Source organism: Oryx dammah, unplaced genomic scaffold (genome assembly GCF_014754425.2).
Source record: "Oryx dammah isolate SB20612 unplaced genomic scaffold, SCBI_Odam_1.1 HiC_scaffold_22, whole genome shotgun sequence".
NCBI lineage: Eukaryota > Metazoa > Chordata > Mammalia > Artiodactyla > Bovidae > Oryx > Oryx dammah.
Genome location: NW_024070206.1, coordinates 5841127 through 5863684, shown reverse-complemented (window position 1 = coordinate 5863684; position 22558 = coordinate 5841127). Strand labels below are relative to the sequence as shown.

At 37.8% G+C, this 22558-nt stretch overlaps 1 protein-coding gene across 2 annotated transcripts in view; it reads left to right on the top strand.

Annotated features, from left to right (window-relative positions):
* Positions 1–22558, top strand: part of WDR7 (WD repeat domain 7) — a 357442-nt gene that overhangs the window by 150471 nt on the left and 184413 nt on the right. The window lies entirely within an intron of this gene.

Here is a 22558-nt window from a genome sequence, read left to right as displayed (position 1 = left end):
CCCGTGGACTGCAGCACGCCTAGGATAGACTGAAAATATCGAAGTTGTGATAGTGGTACATGCAACATGGGCTACCTGAGGAAACCTACAGATGCTCTTCCTACCCGTACGGTAGAAATGAACGCTTTTTTAAAAGTTACTTTCATTGTTTGGGTGTTGAGCATTCTTCTCTCTATTATTTATCACATAATCAGACGTGGTAAAATTTAGGAAAGCCACACACTGCACTGTGTTCAACCTATCTTTTAATAGACTTAGAGCAGGGTCGATTACTGAACATGCTAATGCATTCAGCTCGATTTCTTTCAGTGCACAGAGGATAGAAACAACCTAGTGTACTGTTTATAGTGAGGTTGCTCAGGCGTGTCCAACTCTTTGCGACCCCATGGGCTGTAGCCTACCAGGTTCCTCCATCCATGGGATTTTCCAGGCAAGAATACTGGAGTGGATTGCCATTTCCTTCTCCAGGAGATCTTTCCAACCCAGGGATTGAACCCGGGTCTCCCGCATTGTAGGCAGACGCTTTACCGTCCAAGCCATCAGGGAAGCCCAGTATACTATTTGTATTGGTATTAAGAATGATAAGCTCTTGTGTTTGGTGTGGATGGTTAAAAAATAAAATCTGACCAAATAAATCTATAACTATTGTGAAGCGAGATATATTAACTTAATAGTAATCAATAATTTGAAAAGAAGCATGCTCACAAAGTGTCAGTAAAATTTTCAACAGTCATTAAAGGAAGAGGGGGTTAAAAAAAAACTAAAGGGAAGTTGGCTTTTTCCCTCCCATTTTCCTCTTAAAGCTGTGTGTGGCAGGTTCTTTACTGTTATCACCTGAGGGAGCCTACTGTTCTCTCCTGAAAATGTTCAAAGCCTGTATTTAAAAACCTATGGACTGTGCCGCTGCTGTCATTGACTTTATCATGGAACATCTGGTTTTCAGCAAAAAATATGATGATGGTGGTGGTGGCTCTTGCTTTTTAATGTATGGGTTCACTGATTTAAAAAATATCCATCTTAAATATATATGTAAATTATTTCTCAAACTTCCAGCTTTGCTAAAAGTCACTTATACTGTAAGTTATAGGGTTTGTTTCAGTAGCTACTAGAAGATATCATTTGCAAATTTTTTATTTTTTTATTTCTTTTTTTTTTAAACTTTGTATTTTGTCCTGAAGTGTAGCCGATTAACAATATTGTGATAGTTTCAGGTCAACAGCAAAGGTACTCAGCCTTTCCTCTATATGTATCCATTCTCCCCTCCCATCTAGGCAATTTGTAGGTTTTTAAAAATTAGTTCTTGCTCTATTCAGTTTTTACTGCTTTTAAAAAAATAATATATAGATATGTTTTATTACCTCAAATTTTAAAGGTTTTCTTGTCTGCAAAAAGTCATGGTTTAAATAATAGAAGTTACCTTTGCAATAGTAGAATATCTCACTTTCCATTCCAGAAGAAAAGCTGAATTTTTGAGCACTCAAGTAACTATTATTAAATCAGTACATTGAAATTATGAACTATGCTCTGCCAAAGTCACGAGTCAGAGTTAGGGCACGTGACTCTGTTTACTGTTAAAAAAAAAAATCAGGAAGCTTAAAAATGAAAATCTAGTTTGGAGAGTCAATTACTGCTACATAAACTGTATTTTAATCTGTAAAAAGTTCAGTTAAATGCGTGTGATGCATGGCTTTATCAGTTGATTTACTCATTTCCTGCCATGAGTACTCGAGGCAAGAATGCTCAGGATCCGAAGAATTTAAATAACTGGAAAAGACTTCCTTAACATGTTGTCAGAGCAACCAGCGCCCTGCAGTCTGTGAATCGTTCACGTTACCTTTAGATTGTGTGACTTGATTAAGATGTGGTATAGATTTTTGTGAGGGTTTAGAAGAAAACCATATTTCTTTTTATTGACTAGAATCCTATATAAATTGCATTATGAAAAATATGGTAGGTGCATTTGAGAGAAACCTGTTTCAAGCAGAATAATCTTATTTTAGGCCAACCAGCATTGTAGAGCGCAAGAGGTACTGAAAAAGGGAAAACTGGCCAATTCAGCTATTCACCCTGCAAACCCTGATTTTTCCTCTGATTATTTAAAAGGAATTGCTCTCGTAATATCACCTCAAAAAATAAAATAGAAATTATATCATGACAGAGATATTTGCCTATATTTTGAATGAAATCTTATTTGACTGCTGTAGCTAGGCTACTATGCGTGGCTGTATTAATTTTATTTTTGTGGTAATCTGAGGCTGAATTCTCCAATTAACTGAATTCAACAGCTGACCAAGATAACAATTCAAATATGCGGTATAATTTAGTGCTTTTGCTGTAGGCAGAATTTCAAAGCTGAAATTTTTCTTCTGGGTGAGAGCGAATGAAGTATGAATATTGTCTTGCGACCCTTGATCTGAGCTTGGCAGTCTTTGTTAGTGTTTGCTGTATAAAAGTAAAGAAGCATGGATAAAGCTGTGTAAGTGTTGGCTATGATCAATTGGAACTAATTAAATTTATTTGAAATGAAGAGTCTTAACTGGAAGAGAACAGCTGGAAAAACTGGGAAGAAAAAATTGAGCCTTGATTGAGACAATTTAAACCTTCACCCTGTCATTTCAAAAATATGCTGCCACTTCTTTCTAAATCTCTCTTTTTAAAGCTAATATCTATTGATCGGCTCTACAAAGTAATGCCAGTAGTGCCTTGGTCAACACACGCCCTCAGTTTTACTTAGCATTCCAGTCTAAGGTTTATCAGGCTCTTTCCTTTAACCAGATGTCTTAAATGCATATCAAAGCCGTATTAGATTAATAATATCTAATATTAACAATATTAGATTAATATTGTTTTATTTAGAAAAAATATTAAAACCTATTTCTCATTTTTAAAAAATATTACAAAGTATGAATAGGAAATATACTCCCTGCCCCCACGAAAGGAATTCTTTCAGGTTTTGCAATACTCTGTATATTTAAAATCTGTTTTAACAATAATAGTAGTATTTTCTTGAAAGTACAAAGAATGGCATAAAGATTGTTTCTGGATTATTTATAATTTTAGAGTCACACACATAATCTATACCTGTGCATTTGCTTTTGTATGTATACTTTTACTTTTGATATTCCAGTTTAAATGTTCATATATATATATATGAGTTTATATATATATAAATCAATATTTATAAATAGTATGTCCTTATTTTCACTAATATTAATAGGCAATAATTATATTAATGGAGTACATCACATTAAAAACTGATATATATATGTTTTTAGACAAATCATAATCTTTTTTTTTTAAGGTAGACCTTTTAAGTGAGTTTTTTGGTTATTTTTATGCGGTTTTCATTGAGGTAAAGGATAGCATTCTGAGTGAGAATGAAGAGATTTAGCCCCTAAATGTTGTATTTTAAAACATCCTCCCTTAATATCAGTTTTGAAAGAATTTTGGATGGGTTTCATTCAGAAACCTGCAGGGATCCCTTTAAGAAATTGACTATATTCTCCTGGGGCTCATACTGCAGCATCCTACCCTTTGTTCAGCACCGCAAGGACACAGACTGACCACATAACGGCAGTAAAGGGCCAGGAGGCACTGACATTGTCAGAAAGAGACCACTTGGTGCAAGTCAGCAGCACAGGAGATAGACTGAGCCACTCACAGCAGGCGCAGCGACGCTGCACAGACTCGGACGGGCGAGCTGACTCTGTCTGTTGTACTTTCTTGTAAGATTCAATTTATATAAAAAAGATGAGAAATGCTATGGAATAAAGAAAAAAAAGAGAAAGGTAAGAGAACTTGAAAGTAGTATCAAGCTGTTAACTTCGTACCAACCTCTTTATTCTTGATTCTAACAGCGTTTCTTTGAGGTGTATTCTGGTTATTTGTCCAGATAGATGAGGAAACGTGCTCAGAGGAGTTCATGTTCAAGGGACCGAAAATGTGTCCTGCCTCATTCCAGAGCCCACGTGTGAACTTGACCACCACCCCAACCTGCCTCACAGTCTCAGACTCGTGAACTTTGGCATTGTTTCTTTTGAAATGGGAGATGATGTCACAGTCCACCTTTCCTGCTTAGGTAGGATTGCAAGCCTGAGCCTGATGTTTGCCAGCTGTCCTGTCTTACTGCCTAGAAGGCAAACTTGTTATTCTAGAGTTAGAGCAAGAGATTATCTCCCATGAGGGAAAAAAATCAGCATGTATTCTTTAAATGTTCTTTTACAACTTGTTCTTTAAGTTATTTACAACTAGTATGATGTTAAGACTAAATATAATTAGTGCTCATAATGTAAATAGTTATTATGTACTTGTAAAATGAAATTTGTGTGGTTCTGTCTTGCTTTTTGAAGTCACCAACATAAAACTGACACCTTAACATAGATTCACAGAGCAAAGTCAACATTTCTAGTATATTAAGATAGAGCTGAAAAGCACGCCTTGTCTGAGACTAAATATTGATTTGTTAATTTTACCATTTACGGAGGCCCTGTTCATAAAATGTTTATACATTTGTTTTGACTGAAGGATAGGAAATTCATCTTGTTAAAGTCCCAAAGGGCAAAATTTAGGGCATTATATATTCAGAAATCAGAAATACTTTCTTAGCAGAGAGATAGAAGCCATATAATTAGTAATCTAGAATAAGACTTTCTGCATTTTACCCTTTTGCTTTCTCATTCTTTAATTTATAACTGATAGTCTCAGAACAATGTGATTTTTAAGTCATTTGTTCTAAACTGTTATCACTACTCTTCTGATTGACTTCAGAATGTTGGCTAATATAAAATGTGAAGTGAAGTTGCTCAGCCGTGTCCGACTCTTTGTGACCCCGTGGACTGTAGCCTACCAGGCTCCTCCCTCCATGGGATTCTCCAGGCAAGAGTACTGGAGTGGGGTGCCATTGCCTTCTCCAGGGGATCTTCCCGACCCAGGGATCGAACCCAGGTCTCCTGAATTCCAGGCAGATGCTTTAACCTCTGAGCCACCAGGGAAGCCATAAAATATGAGTTTACTATTATTAATATTTGGATAATTATACATCATGAGTGCTGTGGTTTATTTACTGTGTAGTTCCCTTTTTTAAGAAAAATAAGTGTGGATTCTGTAGTTTTCTGAAAGATGCCTTTTCAACTAATTTACCTTTATATACTTTTTTAAAAAACTGGGACGTGAAAATGCAAAGGAAACTACTTTTTGCTGCTTAGTGTTTATAACACATTGATAGGATGTTCAGTTCACTTCAGTGGCTCAGTCGTGTCCGATTCTTTGCAACCCCATGAACTGCAGCACGCCAGGCCTCCCTGTCCATCACCAACTCCTGGAGTCCACCCAAACCCGTGTCCATCGAGTCGGTGATGCCATCCAACCGTCTCATCCTCTGTTGTGCCCTTCTCCTCCCGCCCTCCATCTTTCCCAGCATCAGGGTCTTTTCAAATGAGTCAGCTCTTCGCATGAGGTGGCCAAAGTATTAGAGTTTCAGCTTCAGCATCAGTCGTTCCAATGAACACCCAGGACTGATCTCCTTTAGGATGGACTGGTTGGATCTCCTTCCAGTCCAAGGGACTCTCAAGAGTCCTCTCCAACACCACAGTTCAAAAGCATCAATTCTTCTGCGCTCAGCTTTCTTTGTAGTCCAACTCTCACATCCATACATGACCGCTGGAAAAACCATAGCCTTGACTAGACGGACCTTTGTTGGCAAAGTAATGTCTCTGCTTTTAATATGCTGTCTAGTTTGGTCATAACTTTCCTTCCAAGGAGTAAGTGTCTTTTAATTTCATTGCTGCAATCACTATCTGCAGTGATATTGAAGCCCAGAAAAATAAAGTCAGCCACTGTTTCCACTGTTTCCCCATCTATTTGTCATGAAGTGATGGGACCGGATGCCATGATCTTAGTTTTCTGAATGTTGAGCTTTAAGCCAACTTTTTCACTCTCCTCTTTCACTTTCATCAAGAGACTTTTTAGTTCTTCTTCACTTTCTGCCATAAGGGTGGTGTCATCTGCATATCTGATTACAATCAAATCACAATCTTGATTCCAGCTTGTGCTTCCTCCAGTCCTGCATTTCTCATGACGTACTCTGCATATAAGTTAAATAAGCAGGGTGACAATATATAGCCTTGACGTACTCCTTTTCCTATTTGGAACCAGTTTGTTGTTCCATGTCCAGTTCTAACTGTTGCTTCCTGACCCGCATATAGGTTTCTCAAGAGGCAGGTCAGGTGGTCTGGTATTCCCATCTCTTTCAGAATTTTCCACAGTTGATTGTGATCCACACAGTCAAAGGCTTTGGCATAGTCAATAAAGCAGAAATAGATATTTTTGTGGAACTCTCTTGCTTTTTCCATGATCCAGTGGATGTTGGCAATTTGATCTCTGGTTCCTCTGCCTTTTCTAAAACCAGCTTGAACATCGGGAAGTTCACAGTTCACGTATTGCTGAAGCCTGGCTTGGAGAATTTTAAGCATTACTTTACTAGCGTGAGCCGCTGCTGCTACTGCTGCTAAGTCGTTTCAGTCGTGTCCGATTCTGTGCGAGCCCACCAGCATGTGAGATGAGTGCAATTGTGCGGTAGTTTGAGCATTCTTTGGCATTGCCTTTCTTTGAGATTGGAATGAAAACTGACCTTTTCCAGTCCTGTGGCCACTGCTGAGTTTTCCAAATTTGCTGGCATATTGAGTGCAGCACGTTCACAGCATCATGTTTCAGAATTTGAAATAACTCAACTGGAATTCCATCACCAGTAGATTATTTCTGAATATGGCATTTGAGAGTTGACAGGAATATTAAAATATAGTCATGGCTTTTCTTCCTTCATTTTCTCTTTTCATATTTTCCGCTCTGGGTGATTGACTTTCCCTTTTCTTTGGTTTTCGCTGCCGCTTGCTTGTTAAAGACTATTGAATCTGTATCTCCAACCTAAGCTTGTTCTCTGAGTGTCAGATTAATGTGTCCCCTTGCCCGAATGTCCCACAGATCGCTAGATACCGAGTCCAAAATGAGCTCATATGTATTTCTAAAATTCATCCCCTTTTTGAATTGAGGTCTCATAAAAGACGTCACTTGAGGGTGCCTTTAGCCACCTAACACCCCAAACCAGAAATCACTTAATAATCCTGGCTCTCCTACTTTGCAACATTGTCCACTGGTAGTTGCTACTCTTTCTTGTAAAATACACCTCCTATACACCTTGCAGTGATTTCCCGCTTGTCCATTTCCACAGAGAATACCCATGTCTAGACTTTAAATTCTGTGCTCTTCAGCAGTGGTCTGAGTTGCCTCTTGAGCCGTACTGTCTCTCTGTGCTTCTCCTCTTACCCTGGGAGTTGTGCCACCTCATTACTAAGCTCAACTCTGTCCCTGGAAACCAAAAAGCTTATGGTTTTTCTGGAACTAGAGGTACCAGAGTAGCCATTATCCAAGAGACCACTCTGGGGCTTGGGGCCCCACCACTGGAGAAGCAGGGTGGCTTGTATGGGGGTGGGGGAGATGGGGACATGGGGAGGTGCTCACGGGAAAGAGAGAAGTACAAAGTTTTTCCAGAGTTTTCCATGTTTAACACATGCTGCTGAAGAACCAAAGTGTAGAATCCTGTGGTGTGATGGGACGCACAGTGTATTTTTCGCCGTTCTCCTAGGGGTCTGCACTCAGTCATTTGGCACTGTGAAAACTTGCTTTTTATTGTTCATTGAAAATTGCAAGTTAACCTACGCTGATTTAAGCTTATGTTTAAAAGGCTGAGCTGAGGTGACTTGCCTCCAAAAAAGCCCAAAAGGAGATAAGCAAGAGCACAGATGAAAAAAAGTGGCTTAGAAATACCAGTATAATCTTCAGCTTCCCTTTAAAACAATTTTTGAACATTTATAGATAGAGAATCTGTATAATATCAATGCATTTTGACCAAGAAAGTGTTTGTGTATTTGAATGAATTAAAATAGCCTGAAGAATCAGAAGTGCTGTAATACACATTACTTCCATTAGCTGTTACACTGGCTCCGAATCTTTTATAATGATACTTTCTAATAACAGCACTTTTGTTTTTTTTAATGTATATGTAATTGACTATGTGTATTGCTTCAGCAAGGGGTTGGTCAGACAAACAGTAATTGATATCATCGTAGCAAAGTGTTCGAAAACAACATTTAAAAATCAGGAACTTTAATAACTATCACAACAGCTCACTAGTATTTAATAAGAACCTAATAAATATCAGTCTGTGCTCTGGGCTCTTTTAATCCTTACAACTCAATTGTAATTATCCTTATTATCACCTCTGTTTTACAAAGGAGGAAAATGAGGCACAGGACGATTAAGTAACTTTTCACATAAGGCCCATAGACGCGAAATGGCAGAGTCAAGTTTGAATCTAGGCCATCTGCCTCTAGAGCTTGTGTGTGTGTGTGTGTTTTCATTTATTTATTTCTAATTGGAGGATAATTGCTTCACGAAGTTTTCTTGGTTTCTGCCGCACGTCACTTGAATGCGCTGTAGGTATGCACGTGTGTCTCCTCCCTCTGGAGCCGCCTCTCCTGGCCTGCTGTGTCCACGTCTGTTCTCGGCTCTCAGTCTGTACTCCTGGCCTGCAGATAGGTTCCCCGGTGCTGTTTTTGTAGATTCCGTATATAGATGCATTAGGAGCTTGTGCTTTTAAATGGAATGGATTTTCAAAACCAGATGCTTAAATAATCATATAAGAAAAAGGAAAAATATATTCATAATGGCATATCATTTTCTCTCTGTGTGACATAGAAGTGTCTTTTTAATGTTTAATATAGTACAAGGAGATATTCAAACTGTGACAAAAAGACATGCTGTTTTCTTAAAAATAAACTTGGATAATTAGTATAAGAGAATAGTTTTACATGTTTTGTAGCTAAAATTGGGATTATTTTATGTTCATGTAAAGCCATATACATAGTTACACCAACATACATATACAATATGAGATCGTAAAGGCTTAAAGGTTGGTTTTTAGATTTAATAGTATAGGTGTTTTGTTTTGTTTTATAAACTTAGACTCAATGGGAACAAAGAAGAAATATTTAATTGGATAAGAATATAGGCGCTGTTAAAAGAAAAACCTTTCATGTGAGTGAGTACCTTCAGGATGAACTTAAAGTTTGGCCTTTTGTGAGCTGTGTAGTAATACCTCACGGATAAGAATGAATTGCATTAGATTGTGGCACACTATTATATATCTGTATATTACATGAATTGCCCTCATAATTGATATCAAACCCATATGACCAAAAGTTGTAATTCACAAAAGTAATGACAACAGTGTCTCATAATTCACAGAGTTTATGTCATACCTGTGAAGGATTACTTTTACTGTGCAAACCATGTTAAAGGGGAAAAACAGGCTTTAAAACAGATGTGGAGTTTGAAGAGTTCTTCATGATTGTTTCTAGTCACTTTTAATATACAAAAAGATAGATTAACTAGTATTCTTGAATTCCCCCATGACTTTTTAGATTAAAATTAATTGTCAAGCATAAATACTTTTATTCTTAATTTGAAATCTTAAATCACATAAGTTTATATTTACTATATGAGATGAAAACAGTCAAGAATTTGAATACCTGAATGTATTTTCTCTCCATGATGTAATATACTAGAAAGGGAAGTTCTCCCCTCACAGTTAGGGCAAAATCAAGTGAGAATGTTTGCCCGTTCTTTTTGGATTATGGTATATCTTAAATAATAATGTGTGAATTAAATGAAATCAACCTGATTTAAAAGGATTCAGAGAAACTCAAATAGCTGTTCTCTCTTTGCTTGTTTTCGCCGTTTTTTTTTTTTTTTTTAATGTGGATCATTTTTAAAATCTTTACTGAGCTTGTTACAATATGACTCCTTTGTTGTTTTTTAATGTTTTGGTCTTTTGGCCATGACGCATGTGGGATCTTAGCTTCCCAACCAGGAATCGAAACCCACACCCCAGCATTGGAAGGCAAAATCTTAACCACTAGACCAGCAGGGAAGTCTTGCCCTTTTTGTATATACATATTTTTCTGTGTTGTTGGTATCCCCTAAAAGAATTATAAGGAATATCCCATTTGATTCAACAGAACTTTAATATGTACCCTGTATTTTTCTATCTGCACATTCTGGGGAGGATTTAATAAAGCAAGAATCCTTGTTGAGAGGCTGAAGGTATACTTTTGGAGAGGTTTTATGTTCGCATATATCTCTACGCACACACACATACACAATATACATGTACCTTTGACAGACTTTAGGTAGGAGGATTCAGAGCTCTGGCGATTAGGTGAGGGTAGGAACTGCATTTCAGGTAAGCCTGCATTTGTGGCATACGTGGAGAGACACGAGAAGAAAAACTTGAGCTAAAGCTGTTGCTTTAGAACTTGGTTTGAAATGAAGCCTTATGGCTTCCAGCTCCTGGCTTGAGGTGACAGACGGGGAGGACCATCCAGGACCAAGGTTCTCTTGTCAGGTCGAGCGTGTTCGTTTGGAGCATGGCAGGTTTTATATCTGTGCTGTGTGTTGCTTTAAAGCAGGGCTTATTAGTAAAGGGATTTATGATGTTGACGGTACATATTGGCTTCATGCCCATGTGCTTAATTCTGCTTCCATGGTTTTTCTTTTTACTCAACAGTTATTTTTGCTCACCTTCTAGATTTTGAATACTTACTAGTTGTTGAGTGTAGGGTGAAGTCTATACTCCAAAGGGCAAGACTGATGGCTCGTTGTGTTTTATTATTTTGGGGGAAATTTTTACCTGAAGAACTATTATTCATGAAGGTTTAATAAACTCATGTTACCGTGAGGCAAAACTTACATTTCATATGTGTGTCCATGAGTGATTTCATGGAAATGGAAAGCAAAATGGAACACATTGAAATCAGTGGGATGAAAAGCTGGTTTGTCGTAGCAGATATGTAATTTGAATATTTTAGAATGAACATGGTTACAACATAGGCCCTGATGTCTCATTCTCTGTTCACATCTCAGCTTCCTTGTTTATTCACTGTATGGCCTTGTGCAGGTTACATGGCCATGCCAGACCTCAGTTTCTCACCTGAAATTTGAGGATTGTGAGATTGTTAGAGGATTCAATGAGATGACGCATATAATCTTCTTAGCAGAGCAATTGGGACATAGTAAGTGCTCGAGAAGTGTTACAGCCTCTCCCATCTCCTCATTACTGCTGTTATCCTGAAATGATTTGCTTTTAATAAATAGAATAACTGGTTTGTTACCAACTTATGAATCATTTATAAATTAGTTCTTCCTGATGACTTGATGATCTTTTTTAGGTAGTTTATCACTCCCAGGAATATAAATTTATTACATCAATTTATACTTTATAGACAGAGAAATAAGCTGCACCCAAACTTCTGTGCAAAATTTTAGAAATTCCTAAAAACTGGCTCATGAAATATAGATGAATTATTATATTCTCTTAAACACTTTTATAGGGCTTCTTTTTTTCTTTTTTGCCACATTTCTTGTCTGAATTGAATCTGACCAAGAAGTATGAATCACTTGTAAAATAGAAATAATGACAGCTTTAAAAGATATTTATACTTAAGGTAGCTAAGGAAGATTTAATTTTGCATATTCAAACTCATGTTTGGCTAGTGGTGATCTGTAAGGGAGTGGTGGGAGGGAGTTGGTGATGCTGAAAACATTTCTGAGGAATCTTTTTTAATTTTATTTTATTTTCAATTGGAGGATAATTACTTTACAATATTGTGATGTCTCTGCCATACATCAACATGAATCAGCCATAGGTATACAGATGTCTCCTCCATCTTAAACCTCCCATCCCACCCCACCCCTTTGGGGCTGTCAAAGAGCACCAACTTTAGGTTCCCTGTGTCATACAGAAAATTCCCACTTGACTGTCTACATAGGATAATATATGTTTCACTGCTACTCTCTCAAATCATCCCAGCTTCTCTCTGCCCAACTGTGTCCGAAAGTCTGTTCTCTATGTCTGTATCTCCATTGCTGCCCTGTAGATGGGTTCATCAGTACCATCTTTCTAGTTTCCATATATATGCAATAATGCATGATATTTGTCTTTATCTTTCTGACTTACTTCACATTGTATAGTAGGCTCCAGGGTCATCCACCTCATTAGAACTGACTCAGATGCATCCTTTTATGGCTGGGTAATACTCCATTGTGTGTGTGCACCACAGCTTCTCCATCTTTTCATCTGTTGATGCACATCTAGGTTGCTTCCGTGTCCTGGCTACTGTAAGTAGTTTACAATAAACACTGGGTACATGTGCCTTTTTCAATTATGTTTTCCTCAGAGTATGTGCCCAGTAGTGGGATAGTTAGGTCATATGGTAGTTTTATGCCTAGTGTTTTAAGGAATAGTCAAGTAACAGCAAGGCGGTCTTGACAAAAAAGAATGGAGCTGGAAGAATCAACGTTCCTGACTTCAGACTTTACTACAAAGCTACAGTCATCAAGACAGTATGGTAGTGGCACAGAAATAGAAATATAGACCAATGGAGCAAGATAGAAACCCCAGAGATAAACCCATGTACCTGTGGGCACCTTATCTTTGACAAAGGGAGCAGAAATACAATGGAGAAAAGACAGTCTCTTCAATAAGTGCTGTGGGGCAAGCTCAGTAGCTACATGTTGAAAGAATGAAATTAGAACACTTGCTAACACCATACACAAAAATAAACTCAAAATGGATTGAAGACCTAAGTGTAAGCCCAGAAATTACAAAACTGCGAAACTATATTTATAACTGTAGTTAGAAAACTAGACATGTTTTTCTCTTAGAGGAAATCATAGAGCACTCTTTGACATAAACCACAGCAAGATCCTCTATGACCCACTTCCTAGAGTAATGGAAATAAAAACAAAGATAAACAAATGGGAGCTAAATAAACTTAAAAGCTTTTACACAAGGAAGGAAACTATAAGCAAGGTGAAAAGACAACCCTCAGAATGGGAGAAAATAATAGCAAATTAAACAACTGACAAGGAGCTAATCTCCAAAATATAGAAGCAACTCATGCAGCTCAATACCAGAAAAGTAAGCAACCTAATTAATTGAAAAGTGGGCTGGAGACTTAAAAACAGACATTTCTCTGAGAAGACATATGCAGATAGCTAATAAATGCATGAAAAGATGTCCAGCATCCCTCATTATTGAAGAAACGCAGTGAGGTATCATCTCACACTGGTCAAAATGACCATTATCAAAAAAGTCTACAAGCAATAAATGCTGGAGAGGGTGTGAAGAAAAGGGAACCCTCTTGCACTGTTAGTGGGAATGCAAATTGATATAGCCACTATGGAGAATAGCATGGAGATTCCTTTCTGAAGAATCTGACTCAGCCATTTAGCTGAAAGTCACTACTAGACTTAAGAAAGCATATTTAAAAGATGATAAAACTAACACAACATTGTAAATCAATGATGCTGTAATACAGATTTTTAAAAAGATGATAAAATCTAAAGAATAAAAGAAAATCTTCATATACTGTCATTAACAGTCTTGCCAAGTTTAAAAAGAAGAAACTTTTAATGCGACTCTCATACTTACAAAGAATGCTTACCATTTAGCTCAATTTTTTAAAAGGTATGTTCCAAATATTTGATAAGCTCATGTTTTACTTCCCAGGCTGGGCTTGATTTCTCCTTCTTATCCTTCTTCCCTGTATTCCAGATTTATATAACTGGGTGAGAATTTGGAGATAAATGATTGAAAGATACAGGAAATCAAGTTAACAGCAGCAACAAAAGAGAATTACTGACTTCATAGAAGCACAAAAAAAAAAGTAGTATTGAAAATGTTATCATGGTTGATCAACCACATGGTTAAGCTGTGAGTAACATGCCCATCTTCAAGAAAACATCAACACTGAATATGATGTCATAGTTTAAGAAGAACTAGGATATAATAAATTGGGAGGCAGAGGAAGAAGGCAGAAAACAGACTGTGTGTAAATACAGGGCATGTATGCGTATGGGATAGGGCGGGATCAGGTCTGACAAGAGATGATGCTACCGGGAGGGAAGATGGTGAAAGGTATCAAACGCTAACTCTAACACTCTAAGTCACTTTTCTTAGAGTGGTATTTAAGTTTATTTTAAATGTTCTGCTTATTTAAAATCCTTTAGGTTTACAATTAAATATTCCAGTAAGACAAAGCATCCAATAAGATGAATGCTTATATTTACAAATGTCAGTTGAAATGAAATAATTTAAGTTGTTGCATAAATGCTTTGTTATGAATTTAGTGTAGAGAATAGTAGTATCATTCATGTGCCATACAAAATCTGCACACACACCACCACCACCACCCCCAATTCTGCTAGATGATCATAGAGTTGGAAAGACCTAAATTGCAATCCAGTAGCCAGATTCTGGACCAGTCTTTTCCCCATACAAGGAATTCCTCATACTGCATCTCTAAACATAAAGGTTTTATCCAGCCTCTTCTTTTATTCTGCATTATTCTTTTATTACTATGTAATAAGCTGCCATAAATATTGCAGCTTAAAATCTCACAGTTTCTGAGGGTCAGGGTGTTGTTTTTAGTTGTAAGTTATGTCCAGCTCTTTTGAGACCTCATGGACTGTAGCTCACCAGGCTGCTCTGTCCATGGAATTTTCCAGGCAAAAATACTGGAGTGGGTTGACACTTTCTTCTCCAGACCATATTCGCGATCCAGGGATCAAACCCATGTCTCCTGCATTTGGCAGGCAGATTCTTTACCGCTAGGGAGCCACCAGGGAAGCCCCACGGTCAGGGTGTCCAGGCAGAATTTAGTTAATTCCCTCTGTTATGGTCTCACAAGGCTGTAGTCGGAATTGTGGCCAGAGTTAGGTCACTTTTTCCAATTTATCATGCCCATTGGCTGAATTCAGTTCCTCGCAGTTGTAGGACTGATGTCCTCAGCTCTCAGAAGTCATCGACGGCTCCCTGCTGTCCACGGTTCTGTGACATGTGGCCCTCTTTGTGGGCTTTTCCCATCAAAACAGCTTGCTTCTTCACAATCGGCAGGAGTCTCTTTCCTGCATGCTTATGGTAATCTAATGATGAGTGCCCTACGATGCGACCTAATTATGGAAATGGCATGCCGTTACTGTGCTGTATTCTGTTGGTTAGGAGCAAGTCCCAGATCTCTTCCCATGGAAGGGTGTAGCTCACTTGAGGTCACCTTGAGGTTTCTCGCAGCATACACACTTCCTTGTGTGGGGGTTCATTGCTTGCACTATTGTTCTTCGCATATTTTGCTTGTTGTGTGTATCACGTGTATGAGAGAATTTCTCCTCCGATGTCCTCTTTTGGTTCTTCAGCACCTTCTCCTGTGACATGATTTCTAGACCCTTCCCTCTTCCAGCTGTCTCCAGTCTGGCAGTAGCATGCCTCGGAATCTAACATGAGGAACTGACTGTGGTGTCACCAGCAGACCAGTTCACCTTTTATGGGAGTTACTCTTGCTGATCTGGATTCTAGAATGCTGGTCTTCTATAGATAGCATTCTGCATTTTTGACTGTTACTAAATATGAAATCACCTAACTTCCATTTTTACATGAAGTGCTGTTAATAGGACTTGATATTTATCTTGTTTTGAATTCTGTCTTGTTGGCTTCAGCCCGTCATCCAGACTAGGAGCCCTTCCTCTGCTGCTGAGTGGGTTAGTTCCTCCTCCAGCTCTGTGTCCTCCATGAATGTGATGAACACACATGCTGTGTTGTCATATGCTAGCCAGTTAATTGTGGACGAAGCCTCAACAAGGTTCCTCCAGCACATGGTTAGGGAGCTGCTTACCCAAATGACCAGATTTCACAGGACTATATAGGTTTGTTTTTTCAACTCCAAGAGATTTCTTTAGATGCCTTGCTGAAATCAGGATACATTACATTTATGGACAGTATAGGCTTAAGATAATGAGTTTTAAATTTGTGGCATTGAGTCTAACCTATAAACATTCAAAGAGATTTTAAATCATTTTTGAAGTGCATTGAGTTGCAGTGATATTGGAGATATAATTTTTAATTAGCAGCCTATGGCAGTAATCATCGTCAGGATTTTCAGAGGTCACGTTAGTCATTACTGACGGGATAATTGTCATGTGACAGAGCAGATATAACCACCTGGCCATGAGTATCAGGAAGTTATGTTTATCTCAATAATATGTAAAAAATTATGTTTCTGACTTTGCATGTTTTGTGATTTTCATAACAAATACTTATTGATGGGAGTGTTTATAAGAATGTGTAAATGCTTGATTTGTTGGATTTAAAATCTAGATCTTATGTTACTAAGTTTTAAAGTTAGCAAAAACATATAGTAAATCAGATATGTATCAGATTACTTATGCACTATATTGTGGTAGAAAAATAATCTAGAGCCCTCTGTTACTACTGTTTTGAATGAGCCTTGGATATTTGTGATTGAATGCATATGATACATGAAATAAGGAAAGGACCTTACATATACTTCCTGAGAATAACTTCTAAAGATGAGGTATTTTCTAAAACTTCATAATTTTAATTTAAAAGAAAATGTGAAGACTGATGGAGAGCTTCGTGTCATTGGTGTATACACAGTAGTCAAAGCCAATCTTCACAGACATTTCCTTTTTCTCTTCCAACTGGAGTTGGTTCCTTTTGAAGTAAAAGTAACAGATGCAAGTAATAGTCCTTTCCTCTGGTCTCTGGCCAGGATTCACCTAAATTTTGGTGAAGAGTGAAAGTATAGAACAAATGAAACCATCTGCCACTCCCAACCAGCCAGCGCCTGGCCCAGCGCTGGGGACAATGCTGGAGCCACACGAGTCAGCTCCTGGGCGGGCTCCTGCTGGGGCTCAATCAGGGGTTAGGGCACGTCCTGTCAGCACAGATTTCAGGATGCGAATCCCTCACCGGCCCCTTAGAGATCAAAGAAGCTTTTAATTTGCGTTTAATTCCTCCTTGAAAAACCATCCACCATATCCAGCAACGGCGATTGTATACAGAAGAACCCCATAAGTAAATGCTTTTCTCGAAATCTGAAAGACTTAACCTCTTCAGATGCTAAATATGAATATGTTGATTCTTTCTTGCATCCCTTAATATTTTTCTCACAAAACTATATGTAAAAGAAGATAATTGTGAACAGAAAGGGTTCCTTTGTTTTAGACAGTTTGCAGTTTGTCATAATTTTCATTTCTTTGAAAGAGGCCTTTCAAATAAGACTTTTAAGATTATGGTTTAACTGTTTGCTAATGGGAATTTTTATACCAAGATATACCTTCAAGTTATGTAAATTAATGCTATTTTCTTGAGACTATTTTTATTAGAATTTTAGCAGGATTGTGGTTTTATTTGTGTATTAATTCTTTTGTGAATTTTTACAGCTTACAGAAAAATCATAGGTGTCTTACAGGTAGTCGAAGGCAGCTGCTCAGAGCTGTGGCTGAACATCTGTCACACAGAGAGCTTGCGTAAGCCACTTTTCCCTTGGCAGGTGTGTGAGCTGGCGTCTGTTTGAATGACAGATGCCAGTGCAGTTAAGACATTTTAATCTGGAGGTGTTCGTCTAAAAGAGGCTCATACTTTTATTGTTTGCATTTTAAAACCAAGTATAGCCATGGCCACTGATGTGATTGGCTCCTTCTTTAGTGAAGAAGAATAACTCACAACACTAGTCACTCTTTCGATCAAGCTTTTTATGGATAAGACCTGTAAAGAGATCTTCAAAATGAGTCGTTGTGACCATTTCGTGAGCCAAAGAAGTCTATCGATCAGCAATGGCTGACATTTCAAAATGGCCGTGTAGAAAAATGTTATTGGATTTATTAATGTTTCTCATCAGCTGTAATCACCAACAAATTTAAGTAAAAATGTCACAAGCTGAATCTATTTAACAATTTGCTATTGTAAAATTTTAAACAAGTTTTATAACGTCTAATTTTGATTAGCATGTAAAAAATTCTTACTTTTGAAATCTCTTCAAGTGGACTTAAGAAAAAACAGTGGGAAAATAAGTGGAAAAAACAGCTTGAGAATTTGATTTAGATATTGAAAGATTTTGATTTATTGAGATGAAACTCGTAACATAAAGTTAACCATTTTAAAGTGAACAATTTGATTTAAGAATAGAAAAACATATTACTATATGAAAAAAGAGTAGAAAGAGCTGACATACTAGCTGTTGCTTGACTGATATGTCTGTAGCTATGCTGTACTATGTCATGTCTGACTCTTCGCGACCTCATGGACTGGAGCCCGCCAGGCTCCTCTGTCCATGGGGTTATCCAAGCAAGAATACTGGGGTCGGTTGCCATTTCCTTCTCCAGGGGCTCTTCCCAACCCGGGGATTGAATCCAGGTCTCCCGCATTGCAGGCGATTCTTTACCATCTGAGTCACCAGGAAAGCCCAGTATGTCTGTATATCAGTGTAAAATGAAGAAACCAGGACAGTTCCCTTTACGCAAAATTGTGGGAGATATTTAGGCTTGTAGCTCAACCAGTATTATAAACAAAGGTAAGGATATTTCAGAAAAGCACTATGTGTTGATGACGATGACTTCTGTTTGTTTTAGTGTCCATTTTAGAAATTTACATTTTAATATTCACCCAAATATCAAGAGGTTAGCATTCATTTTCATATTGCCAGAATAATCCTTAAATTTTTTAAGGCATTCTGGGGCACATTAATGTAAAGGCTTTAACAAGTATATTACAAGTATAAATGTAGTTCATATGTGTAAAAACATTGTATACACATATATACATAAACATACGGGGCTTTGCTGGTAGCTGAGGGGTAAGGAATCTACCTATCAATGCAGGAGATGCAGGTTCGATCCCTGAGTCAGGAAGATCCTGGAGAGAAGAAGATGGAAACGCACTCCAGCATTCCTGCCTGGGAAATCACATGGACAGGGGAGCCTGGAGGGTTACAATCCATAAGGTTGCAAAGAGTCGGATATGACTTAGTGGCTAAACAAGAGCAGCGAGAGTAATACACTCATGAATGGACACGTGGACTAGAATACTTAGGTGGCTGAATAGCTGTAGATATTTTACATTCCTTCAAAATTTAAATGCAGACACTTTTCTGATAGACTCGAAGCTCCAACTAAATAAGAACTTCAGCATAATTTTATAAAAAAAAAATCCTGTCATTTGAATTATGTTGAAAATTGATGTTTGCAGGTTTGACATAGAGTTTCCATGGTCATACAATTTGTTTGTCCTACATAAAATATGCAAATAGATCAAAATTTATTGAATTATTAGTAAGCTTATAATCACTAGTTTATTATTAGTTTATAGTGAAATAGAGCTCAGGTAAATTATGTAAATTACCTAAAAGATTTTTTTCCTTTATACTTGTGAACAATTTTAAATACTTTAAAAAATATAATTGTAATTTAAATTACCTTGTAGAAATTATAGGAAACAGAAAAAGAAAATAAATACCTCTGTTTTTAACAAAATAACTGTTAACATAGTTTTAAATGTCTTCCAGTCTTTACAGTGCATTTTTTAAATTACTGTAGGGAATACACAATTTTGTATGTTAATGTTTTAACCCCTACTTGACTTTATATCATAAGCATTATTCTTAACCTTCATTTTAATAATGTAAAAGGCTGCATGCAGTATATACAAATAGTTTGCCTTTTCATTACCCATTTCTTTCAGGCCGTTTCCCCTATTTACCATAGACAATCAGACACACAAATAAAAACAGTCATCACTGATCCATTAAATTAGAGGATGTGTTTTATTTTACAGACCTAAGTTTAAATATATTTTATTGAATCAATTAACTGATTTTAATTACTATATCGCACCTGAACCCACCACACCTTCCCAACCAAGAACTAGAATATTGCTAATCATTTATATCTAATTTACATCTGCATGTATTTCACCCTGTAACACCCTCCTGCCTCCTTTTTGAGGTCAGCACTCCTATGTCTATTGTTTCCTTGGTTTCTGTTTGTTTCGCCTCATATACAGTAGTGCCTAATCAATATATTGCTTTGTTTTACTTGTTCGAAACTTTATGAAAAGCTCGCAGTAAAGTCTTTTGTATTTGCTTTTTTCACTTAACGTTGTATTCCACAGTTCACGTTGTATGTGGCTCTAGTTCACTTATTTTTACTACTTACTAATAGTGAATAGGAAAAACATTCTGATTTGTTTATTCGTTTTTCTACCAGTGGACATTTGAGTTGTTAGGAATTTTTGTTTTGTTTTTACTGTTGCAAACAGTGCTGTTATGAAGGCATCCCTGTCTTCTATATATGTATATACAATTTTCTCTTGGGTATATATCTAGGACTAGAATTGCTATATCTTAGAACATATTGATCAAATTCTTATCTAATGAATATGACAAATTTTATCAATCTACATCCTCTTCAACCTTTGACATTTACAGTTTTGCCAGTTGAAAGAGTAGCAAATGTTATCTTATTGTACCTTTGGCTTGCATTTTGTTTTTTACTAGTAAGTTTGTGTATGGGTTTCCCTGGTGGCTCAGAAGGTGAAGAATGTGCTTGTAATGCAGGCAGCTGTGGTTCAATCCCTGGGCCGGGAAGATCCCCTGGAGAAGGGAAAGCCTACCCACTCCAGTATTCTTGCCTGGAGAATCCCATGGACAGAGGAGCCTGTCCCTGCTGCAGTCCCTGCTTTCGAAAAGAGTCAGACACGACTGAGCCTGTGTGTCTCCCTTTCTGTGAGATGCCTGTTCGAGTCTTTTGCCCGTTTTCCCCCATTGAGTCATTTGTCTTTCTAATTGAAGTTCTTCATATGTTAGAATAGTAATAATTTGTCAGTTGTATTTATGACAAATATCTGCTCTTGGTTTGTATCTTATGTTTTCATTTCTATAAGGTGGTCTTGAAGAAAAGGAGTTCGTAATCTTTATGTAATTGAATGTATCCATCTTTTACACCTACTGATTTTAGGAACTTAATAAATCCTCCCTATATCATCATTTATGTTTTCAAAAGTTTTAAGCTTTTGCTACTAATATGTAAGTTCTTGATCCACCCATAGTCAATTTTTATTTATGGTATAAGGTAGAATTGTGGTTTTGATTTTATTCATATAAATAACCGTTTTTTCATGATAATGTGTATGTATCTGGACCCTAGTTTTTTTGCTCCTTATTTTATTTGTAAATTTATCCCTACACCAAAGCCATGCTGTTTTAATTACTGTAGTTTTATAAATAGTCTTTATATCCAGTAGGACATATTTTCCCTCATTTTCGTCTTCAGAAGTGTCTTGGTTATTCTTGGCCCTTTCTTCTTCTGTAATACATCTTACAGTCGAATTAATTATTCAGCACAAGCTGTGCTGGGAAGTCTCTGCCTTTCCCCTTCATGCACCTGCTTCTTGCATGCTCATGACTTGGAGAGCAGAGCAGATTGTCCACTCTCTGCAAGTCAGTGTATCCCAGTGAGAGGGAAGGAGCTGATCCGCTAATGAACAGTTGCATGTCCTAGAGGCGTCAGTCGGAAAAGGCGCTGCAGTCCTCCTGGGAAATGCTGAGTGCGAACAGGCCAGGGGGCCAGGGGGAGCTTACAGAAGGTTTCTCCAGGAAACTGGAGGAGTGTGACTAAGGCCTCCCTCGACTTCCAACAATCTTCTAAAGTTTCTAAGACTGACTCTGTGGAATAAATCAGTGTGTGTGGACGTTCTCCAAGCACTCTGACTCATAGCAGATGTGCCTTTGTGTACATATATCTTACTAAAGAAAATCAGCTTCCGTTTTTGTGAAGGTCCTGTAACTTCTAAAATCCTTTTCGATTTAAATAAGAATGATCGGTATTTTTTCTTAGGTAAGAGATTTATTGTTAGTTATGTTTCTAAGTATTATCCTATAGTTACTAAGACTTTTCTGTATTGACACTTATGACGTTTAACAAACTGTTGAATAGTCTTCTGTACCTCCTAAAATTTCTTCAAGGAAAAAGCAACACATTGAAGCAAGAGCTAAATGCTGTTTTACTGTTGTCCCTCACTCTTCCCCTGGTGCATTTTTGAAAAGTACAGACTATTAGCTGAGACCACAGCTATTCCAATATCTTTGCTTATGACCGCATGTCCCCCTTATATAATATGTTATGTAATATGAAGGCGATGTCTGCCTTGATTCCTGCTAATTACTTCCTTGTCAGCTTTAAGTGAGCACTGAGCGCCCTATGCACACCTGTGTGCATGCTCAGGCACGTCTGACTCTTTGAGACCCCACGGACTGTAGCCCATGGCATTACACCAGGCTCTGCCAGGCTTCTCTATGTCCCTAGGAATGGCGTTACACCAGGCTCCGCCAGGCTTCTCTGTGTCCCTAGGAATGAGACAGATTATGTGGGTGGTGTTGGTCCAGTGGGGCTTCCCAGGTGGCCCGAGTGGTAAAGAACCCTCCTTCCAGTGCAGGAGACAGCAGAGACTTGGGTTCGACCCCTGGATGGGGAAGGAGTCCCTGGAGGAGGGCATGGCAACCCTCTCCAGTATTCTTGCCTGGAGAATCCCATGGACAGAGGAGCCTGGCGGGCTACAATCCAGAGGGTCGCAAAGAGTTGGGCACGACTGAAG